Source organism: Sorex fumeus, unplaced genomic scaffold (assembly GCF_029834395.1).
Source record: "Sorex fumeus unplaced genomic scaffold, SorFum_2.1 ptg000111l, whole genome shotgun sequence".
Lineage (NCBI taxonomy): Eukaryota > Metazoa > Chordata > Mammalia > Eulipotyphla > Soricidae > Sorex > Sorex fumeus.
This window is the reverse complement of record NW_026606168.1, coordinates 9,532,619-9,541,316: the sequence shown is the minus strand read 5'-3', so window position 1 is coordinate 9,541,316 and position 8,698 is coordinate 9,532,619. Positions and strand designations below refer to the sequence as shown.

Genomic DNA, 8,698 nt, shown 5'->3' with positions numbered 1-8,698 from the left:
TTTCTAGAAGTAGCAACAAGCTCCAGGTATGAGTGGCGGTGGCGGTAAATGCCAAGCCTCATGGGACAGGGGAGGAGTGGGCCCTTCTCCTTCCCCCCACCTTGATGGGACTCTGAGATGATGCCACATCCAGCCACCATCTACTTAGGCTTCCACACAGTCATGATCCAGAGACACACAGATGAATCTAGGATCTAAGCAACTTGCTGCAGCAATCTCTTCAGACCCTAATTATTAAAATTTTAGAATTCCTAGAGCGAGAGCAGCCACGCGACATTATATTGAACCCATAACATGCAATACAAAACACACTGTCTAGCATTGCCTTTTCGGCAGGTATGAGTAGTAGTGGGACTTGTCTCAAAATATCAAAGATAACTAAAGTAGAGAGAGTATTATGCAAATTGTCTGCCACACAGGCAGGGGGAGGTGTGGAATGGGGGGGGGGGGAATACTAGGAATTTTGGTGGTGGAAAGTGTGCACTGGTGAAGGAATGGGTGTTTGATGACTGTAAGATTGAAGCTCAAACATGAAAGTTTTGTAACTGTACCTCACAGTGAATCAAAAAATAATAATAAATTAAGTTAAATTAAGAAGTTAAAAAACAAAAACAAGGAACAAAAATAAAATGTCCATACTGCCAACTAAAAATGGACAGGCATTCTGCCAAAGGACAAGTGGCTAGATGGCAAATAGACACATGGGAATATGCCCCATGTCATTAGTCATTAGGGAAATGTAAATCGAAAGTGCAATGAGAGTTCAAATGATACCAATTGAAAGAGCCCTTATGGAAAAGTCTAGAAGAAATAAGTACTGGTGAGAATGTGCAGAAATAGGTATCACCGTGCACTGCTGACAGGGGCAGGTGCCATCCCTCCGCCTGGGGGGTGGGGTGGTGAAGTGAAGCCACTATGGAGAACAGTATGGAGGTAACAGAACCACTACATGTAGCAATTCTAATTCTGGATCTATCAATTCCATTTCTGACTATATATCAAAATATGCAACCACAAATTGAGGAACCGCTTCTATATTCACCTCATCACCAGTCGTAATAGCCAAGGTATAAAAACACCCTTAGTAACATACTATAGAAATGATCCCTGAAAGTATAGTGAATGCCCTGCCACAGAGGCAGGGTAGGATGGGGGGGGGGGGGTGGGAGGGATGCTGGGACCCGTGGTGGTGGAGGATGGGCACTGGTGGAGGGACGGGTATTGATCATTGTATAACTGAAACCCAAGCACAAAAGGTTGTAAGTCTATAACTGTACCTCATGGTGTTTCACTAATAAATAAATAAATAAATAAATAAGCAGGTAAATAAACAAAGGAAAAAATTGGAAAAGAAAAACACCCTTAGTGCCCTTGAGTGGATAATGGGATAAGAGATACCTAAGGACATAAACATATCACACCAACTCAGACTCTGACAACAAATGGTGGGGAGGCGTCATAGGTAGAGGGGTGAGGGCTTGGTGGTAAATGGAAATTCAACACTGAACAGTAATCACGGTGGAGCATATAAGATTATCTGACTGGGAGCTGTAGGCCTGAAACATACACAGTAACGTAAGTCCCTATTTACTCAATTTTAAAAAGGTATAGGTTCTCTAAGCTGACATTACTTAACAGGAGAATGAGGATTTTATTTCTTTCATAACCATTACCAGCCAACAGTGGTAGAAAAATTAATTGAGGGCTCATACTAAAACACCTTTAGACAGTTCTTTTATTTTTTCTTTCTTGGAAAGAAAATTTGATAGAATGAAACAGAACATTCAGTGCATTGGCTTTTGGACAATGCATACGTATACTCTTGTTACAAAAATATAATTTGGGGCTAGACCTGGAGGTTCTTAGGGCTAACTTCTGGCTCTGTGCTCTGGTAGGGTTCAAGGGACCATATAGGGTGCCAGGGATCAAACCCAGATTAGCATGTGCCCTTGTCCTATGTGGGAATCTTTCTTTCAAACTATTTCTTTCAAACCTGAGGAAATAAACTCTACAAGCTCTTTGGAAGCACTGAACAGACAAGCAGAACTCTACAAGAGGGCCTTCCAGAATCCTTTAGGTATCAGTTCCAGAAGGAAAAGTCAGACTGCATAGTTCCAGGTCAGAGTGGAGGGGAAAGAGCAATTTGAGGGACTGGAGCGATAGTATAGCAGGTAAGGCATTTGCCTTGCACACCGCCGACCCAGGTTCGATACCCGGGATCCCAGATGGTCTCCCGAAGCACAGCCAAGAGTAATTCCTGAGTGCAGAGCCAGGAGTTACCCCTGAGCGTGGCCAGGTGTGACTCAAAAACGCCAAAAATATAAATAAATAAATCACTTGAGTTGTCTGCACATTTATTCTGAATGGGTTTTATTAATTATTAGGTATATTCTTTTTCCCATGTCTTTTTTCCCCTATACAACGAAGCTTTGCATCTTGTTTGGGGGGTGAGCTATCTATTTTTACAGAAGCGGAATACCGGGAGAGGTTACATTGTATCCTCAAACAGCAGGGATCCGCTCTGCAGGGAAGCGGGTGGATCTCTGTCGCCACCTAGTGGGCATCTGTAAATGGACCGCACTGCGAAGACGGTGTGGGGTCTCCCAGCCTCCAAATCCCACTGACAGGCATGTGACAGTCACTGCGCTCAGTCTTGGCGGGCTAACCCACAATTAAGTGTCATTTCTGATCAGAAACATGCTGCATTTGGAAAGTCTGCATTTAAGGGAATAAGACTGAACAAAGCGCTCACTCCATCTGTTCAATGATGCTTTTCTGTTCTCCCCAAGTTTTTCGCCTTGACACTGCGCCTTTTCTCAGTGCCTCCACCCTGAATACGAGCCCGTTATTTTTGCTTTCAGAATATTTTTTAAAATCAACTCATTCCTGCTAGAGAGTTTAAAGGACTGGAGTGCTCATGTTGCAATGCCCAATGGAAGGGGGTTGGAGTCAACCAACTTTGCTTATTCCTGCCAGGGACCACTCCTGGCAGAGCTTGGGGGACCCTATGGGATGCTGAGGATCAGACTCTGGTCGGCTGCATGCTAGGCAAGAGAGAGTCCCTGGACTATCTCTCTGGCCCAGGAGTCGTAGATATGACTCTTGAAGGTGTGGCCCCAAGCCCTTCCTTCCTGCTGCGACACCCAAGTCCCAGCCTTTGTCCGTCCGACTCTCATGCTTTCTAATTTCCAGGCCACAGGTTGACATTCAGGCTTGGAGTTTGTCTCTTGAAATTCCTTCATGGCTCTGTGCTGAGGAGGACAGCTGCCCAGACCACAGGGCAGACTCCAGCACTTGCATGGTGGACGATTCCCCAGGGAAATGCCCTTCGGGGGAGGGGCCTCAAGGTGAACAGAGAGTCTGCTGCTTCCGGCATCTCTGCTGGCCTTTCAGGTATCGACTGACTTAACTCAGAGCAAACCAATGAACAGTTCTGCTTCCCTCCGATGATGCAGGTGTGGCAAACCCCATGGAGACAGTACAAAGGCTTCTCAAATATCAAAACCAGATTGACCTTATAACTCAGGAACCAAACGACCCAGCCGCACTCTGCGGATACAGACACGCTGGCCTGAGAGCTCAGCACGGGCCCCTGGGCATGGCCGGGCTGTCTGCCAGAGGGGAGATATGGGAATTGCCCCTGTGCTGCACGGGGCAGGAGGGGATGCAGGGAGGCCTCAATGCACAGGGGAACGCCACTACTAGAAGAGAAGATGAGTCACTGCCTCTGCAGACCACCTATTTGGTTCCTCCAAGAGGTCGTGGAAAGCGAACTGAGTCCGAAGGACAAATACCGGATAATCTCACTCATATGTTGGACCACAAGCAAAGCCGGTGACAGAACAGAAACTGGCCCTGACTCTGAGCACAGGACGGAGGTTACCAAAGGACGGGGAAGAGAGGGGACCCAGTGCTGGAGGGATTCCCCCCTCCCCCAGTTTGGCTATGGGTATGGTAACAACTTGAGAAGGTCTGAAACTCCGAAGCACACAGAACTTTATAATCTAATTCACTCAAGGGGGCAAAAGGAGGCAGAGAGAAGAAGAACTGTCTCTCCTCACCCCTCGGCCTTAACTCTCTCCTATTGCTCCCCTCCAGCCCCCAGCCTCTCTGACCTCCATGGGGGAGACACAGGTGGGCCTCTCACGGGGTCTACTGGGCCTGGGGAGACAAACGGTGAGGCCTGGCCTGGCACTCCTCCCGAGGGCCCATCTGCCAAGCCCCCCTCCCCCGCATGGCCACAGCCATTACCTGGGGAATGGGGGCGGTCATGGAGGGGGACAGGTCCAGACCGCCAGACAAAGCGGGTAGGGGGAGGGAGAAGGCTTTTGCTGTCCTCTGGCCAAGGGCTGGCTCATCTCCCGGTGCCCCTCCCACCAATAAAGACAGCACTGTCACCAGACACTGGTGGCACGGTCTGAGGGGTGAAGTCAAGGGTAGAGGGACAGTCCAGGGGTTCGGTGCTGGCCTTGCACACCTCTGAGTCCTGTTTGGACCATATCTCTTCCCCCGAGCCCTACCAGGAGAGATCCCTGAGCACAGAGCCAGGAGTAAGCCCTGAGCACAGCTGGGTGTGGCCTAAGACCCAAAAGATAATTAAACTAAGTTCGATTAAACTGAGGGGGCTGGGGAGACTGGTCAATAGTCTGCACATCTGCTCTGCATGCAGAAGGCCCAAGTTGGATCCCCACACTCCCCCTCCCGACTGCTTGGCGTTGCCCAGGTTTTTTTTTTTTTTCCAAGTAAAAAAATTTAAATCAAGCACTTTGCTCAAAAAAAAAAAAACCTTCTGAATTTCAAGACTGTGAGAGCAGAGCATTAAACCAAGCATGGGGTCCTCTAAGTACAGATCCTGGGAGGCAGTGCAGGTCACATGAGCTGACCGCCCCCACCCCCCTACTGCAACTCAAGCTAACCCTTTCCTTGCCGGAGCCGAGCAAGACTGGGGCCTGCCCAGGCCAGCCTGGTACTGAGCAGACAAGGAGCTGGGTGCAGAGAGGCCGAGCTCTGCTCAGCCGCCCTCCCGTCTCCTCCAGACACCACTAGGCCTTGCTTCTGCCAACCGGAAGCACAGAGAAAAGTACATTTGCACACGGCAGGTTTCTGGGCATTTTCCCATCCCTGTGGTTTCCCTGATGGCTAATGGGGTGACAGGGAGCAGAAACATCTCCCAGCTCACAGCACTTCACTGGGGAAGAAAATGCGCAAATGCGCCCCCCCCCCCCACACACCCTCTTCCCCCTGTAGTCCCCACCCTGCCTTGCCACCAGCCCTCCACAGCCCTTTTCCTCCCCTATTCCCCAGTTTCGACTTCCAGGCTTCCTCCTGCAAGAGTAATGCTCTTCTTCCAGAAACTCCCCATCCCTCAGAGCCCCCTCCCCCCTTCCCCCTTCAGCTGAGCACAGGCAGTTCCCCACAGGGGGTCCCAGAAACCACCTTTCTCCTGCTCTGACCCCTACTTCTCTGTGAACTAAGCTTTGCTGATGTCAGAAGGAACTGGGCCACTGGCAAGGGCAGCAGAAAGGGCTTTCTTTTCTTTTCACTTTTTTTTTGCTTTTTGGGGTCACACCGGCAATGAACAGGGGTTACTCCTGGCTCTGCACTCAGGAATTACTCCTGACAGTGACCGTATGGGACACTGGGGATCGAACCCGGGTCAGCCACGTGCAAAGCAAACGCCCTACCTGCTGTGCTATCCCTCTTTCCTCCAGTCCCTCTTTTCTTTTTCATATGTAGGTATACTGCTATTTATTCAGCCATTGATTAAGCTGACTGAATTCAGCATGAACTACACATTACATTTTTTTAATCACCATGAGATGCAGTTACAAAGCTTTCATGTTGGAGATTCAGCCGTATGATGATCGAACACCCACCCCTCCACCAGTGCACACTTTCCACCACCAGTGTCCCCAGTATGTCCTCCACCCCCCATCACAGTCCTCACCCTGCCTCCATGGCTGGCAATTTCCTCAATACTCTCTCTCTATTTTGGGACATTATGTTTTGCTCAAATTCAGAAAGAGCTTTCTTAAATAATGATTCTTTTGGGGCCAGAGCAGTAGTATAGAGGGTAGGGTGTTTGCTTTGCATGAGGCTGACCCTGGTTCGATCCCCAGCACCCCATATCATCCCATGAGCCCACCAGGAGTGTTTCCTGAGCTCAGAGTCAGAAGTGAGCCTTGAGCACCATTGGGTGTAGCCTCCAAAGCAAAGAAATAGTAATAACATTCTTTAAAAGTAAAAGTAAAGTAAAGACCCTCCCGTTGATCATCGATTTGCTCGAGCGGGCCCAGTAACGTCTCCATTGGAGACTTCGTTGTTACTGTGTCTGGCATATCGAATACGTCACGGGGAGCTTGCCAGGCTCTGCCGTGCGGGCGAGATACTCTCGGTAGCTTGCCGGGCTCTCCGAGAGGGGCGGAGGAATCGAACTCAGGTCGGTCATGTTGGCTGCGTGCAAGGCAAACGCCAGGGCAGTCATGTACCGATCCCTCCTGTGGGTTGAGCTGGTGGTGAGCTGGTGCTGAAGTGCAGAGTTCACCCCGTACACCAAGAAGCACCCAGGTCAAGAAACAAGAAGGGAGCAGAAAACCTTAATGCCTAAAATGAGAGAGAGGAAGAGAGGGAGAGAGAGAGAGAGAGAGAGAGAGAGAGAGAGAGAGAGAGAGAGAGAGAGAGAGAGAGAAGAGGTGCCTGCCATAGAGGCAGGCTAGCATGGGGGTGGGGGTGACTTGAAGGACTAGAGGTAAATTGGAGACACTGATGCTGGGAAATCACACTGATGAAGGGATGTGTGTTGAAACACTGTATGACTGAAATGCAATCAAGAACAATTTTGTAATGCTCTATCTCATGGTGATTCAATTAAAAATTTTTTTAAAGTAACGCTGATTTTCTCATTTGTGGAATAACATAAGACTGACACCCAAGGACAGTAGAGACAAGGGCCAGGAGGATTGCTCCATGGTTGGAAGCCTGCCTCATGAGCTGGGGGAGAAGGCAGCTGGAATAGAGAAGGGATCACTAAGTCAATGATGGTTGGAGGATTTGTTCGGGATGGGAGATGTGTGCTGAAAATAGATAAAGGGACAAACATGATAGCCTGTCAATATCTGTATTGCAAACCCAAAAGTAGAAAGAGAGAAAGAAGAAAATTGTCTGCCACAGAGGTGGGGGAGGGGGGGTTACTGGGGACATTGGTGTTGGAGAAAGTGCACTGGTGAAAGGATGGGTGTTTGATCACTGTATAACTGAAACTCAAACATGAAAACTTTGTAACTGTGTCTCATGGTGACTCAAAAAAAATTTTTTAAGTAATGCTAATCCTTGCCGGCCTCTCTGAGAGGGATGGAGGAATCCAACCCAGGTCAGCCACATACAAGGCAAATGCCCTACCCACTGTGCTATCGCTCCAAGCTACCGAGAGTATCCCGCCTACACAGCAGAGCCTGGGCAAGCTTATTGTGGCACATTTGGTATGCCAAAAACAGTGACAAGTTTCACGATGGAGACGTTATTGGTGTCCGCTCGAGCAAGTCGATGAACAATGGGAGGACAGTGCTACAGTGCTACAATGCTAATCCTATAAATTCAAACTAAAGAGGAAACAGAGGATGAAATCCTGCTTTACCTCTGCTTGGAGAAAAACAATAAATATGGCATGTTTTCAGTTTTTTAAAAAAAGGGAGCAGAGCCCAGGAGCCATCCTGCCCCAACTTGCACCTCCTCCCAGCCCCATGCCCTAGCCCAGGGAATGTCCTGACTCCTAATCACAGGCTGCACTGTTCCTTCTAGCAACTGCACAATCTACAATTCTCCCACTATTAATACAGATTCTGACTGCTCCATGACCTTTCCAACACTGAGTATTGACAGTGACCAGAGTAGCTTGTGCGAGGTGACACCTCACTGTGGCTCTGATATGCATTTCCCTGAGATGGAATGAAGTTGAACATCTTTCAGACCTTTGTTGGCCATTAATATATATCCTTTGAAGAAATACCTATTCAAGTCCTTTGACAATTTGGGGGGTGTTGTTGTTGCTTTAAATTGGAGAAGTTGCAGATAGGTAGATTAGAGAAAGAGTCTTGGGACGACATATCGTGTACATATTTTAAGTATTAGTCCTACTAGTATTTGGTTTGCAAACACCTTCTCCCATTCTGTGGGCTGCCTTTTCTCTCTGCTGGTTGTTTCCTTTGATGTGAAGAAGTTTTCAGGAGTTATGCAGGGTCTGGAGGGATAGCACAAAGGGCAGAGCATTTTCCTCGTAGAAGGCTGACCCAAGTTCAATCCCCAGCATTCTATATGCCCCCTTCTCGCCCTCCCACCCCCCACCATATCCCTGGGAACCACCAGGAGCAATTCCTGAGTGCAGAGCTAGAAGTAATCCCTGAGCATTGCTCGGTGTGAACACAAAACTAGAAGAATAATGCAGTCTTGCTCCTTGTCTACTTTTGTCTGTTATCTGTGCCGTTGAGGTCATTTCTCTCCAAGCAATCACAGCTCATTCCAGGATTATGCGTGTTTCCCTTATTAAGCAAGAAACCAAGATCTGGTCATACAACCTTATTAGGGAGGGAGAGAGATAGAAATAAAGTGAGAGAGAAAGAGAGTTTAGAGTGTTGGGTAGTATATGTTTATCTGAGTTTTACAACTATATCCTGAGACTCAAGAAGCCCTAAAATTTTTGTTT

At 48.3% G+C, this 8,698-nt stretch overlaps 1 pseudogene; it reads right to left on the bottom strand.

Moving 5' to 3' along the window:
• Window positions 1-960: 960 nt before the first annotated feature.
• On the bottom strand, window positions 961-1,123 carry LOC130043119 (uncharacterized; annotated as a pseudogene).
• Window positions 1,124-8,698: the final 7,575 nt, after the last annotated feature.